Here is a 1,384-nt window from a genome sequence, read left to right as displayed (position 1 = left end):
GATCCGCCATCTTGTTTGTTCCTTCATCATTAATTTTAAATAAGTATAGTTTATGACACTGACACAAAATTCTGTACTACATGTCAAACTTTACTTAAAATCTTTATCAGTGGATGTTAGTGTCATTTTTAAACTTTTAATCTTATATTTCCAGCATAATATTGCCTTATTGACAATCTGTTCTTTTTATTTCACTTAAAGTACGTTCAAACATTTTAATGTAATATTATGTGATATTATTTTATCACATAGTTTGTCATATATTTCATTTAACCACATATTTTATCCTGTCTAAAATATGTATTGTTAATTTTAAGGTATAAATTTATTTTCCTTAAATTTTGTATATATTTATTTTTCATCTCTCTATTTATTTTATATTCCTAAGTCATTCTATATTGAAGGAACTGTGTCTAAGCACACACACACAAGTAGGAAATGAGGTAACAATGGAGGGAAAGGAAGGAAAATATCACTGAGAAAATTTGTCAGAAGGAGGCCTCCTAGAAAGTTCTATAGAAGTCAACTATATCTTTAGATTTAAAACAACTTTTCCTGCTTAATTTCAAGCATGAAATGTCAGGCTCATGCCTATCTTGTCAAGGGAGTGGCAGCCACTTTTTCAACCATAAGAAAGGGAATATGACATGAATTTTGCTGATATTTGGCTACATCAAATGTTCCAACTGCAAAATAAACATGGATTCTAACCAGCTAACATTGAGTCAATTCAGACTCATGGCAACCCATGTGTGTCAGAAAGGAATGCTTTTCCATAGTGTATGCAATGGGTAAATTTTCAAAAACAGATTGCAGTTCTTTCTTCAGCGGTACCGCTGTGTGACACCACCAACACTTAGGTTAGCAGAGATCACATAAAAAATTGGCACCACCTAGAGATATCACTTGAATTTTATTATTGTAGAGCATCGAGTAGATTCAGATGTATAATGACCCTACAGTGCAGACCGAACTGACCCAGTTTCCCTGGAACCAGATCCTGAATAGCAAAGTAAAGCAATCCTTGGGGCCTAAGAAATTGTTGGGCATTGGCCTAGAGGAGAAAATGGCAAGAGCATTTTGGCCCTTGATTTTGTGAGTTCTATGTGTGGTGCTGTGGGTTAGTGTGCTAGACTGCAAAGCTGTTTGAACTGAAAGTCGGCAGTTCAAGCTCACCAGCTGCTCCTTGGAAACCCTATACAGGGTAGCTATGTGTCAAAACCGACTCAATAGCACTTAACAGCAATAACATATCCCTATAGGATTTTCCACTTAAACCAAACGGCCACCACTCCTCTGTCAGTTTGTCGTACTGTGGTGGCTGTGAGTTGCTGTGATTCTGAAAGCTATGCCATCAGTGTTTTACATACCAGAAGGATCACCC

Source organism: Chrysochloris asiatica, unplaced genomic scaffold (assembly GCF_000296735.1).
Source record: "Chrysochloris asiatica unplaced genomic scaffold, ChrAsi1.0 scaffold00001, whole genome shotgun sequence".
Taxonomy (NCBI): domain Eukaryota; kingdom Metazoa; phylum Chordata; class Mammalia; order Afrosoricida; family Chrysochloridae; genus Chrysochloris; species Chrysochloris asiatica.
The sequence above is the reverse complement of the archived record's forward strand: the minus strand, read 5'-3'. Positions refer to the sequence as shown.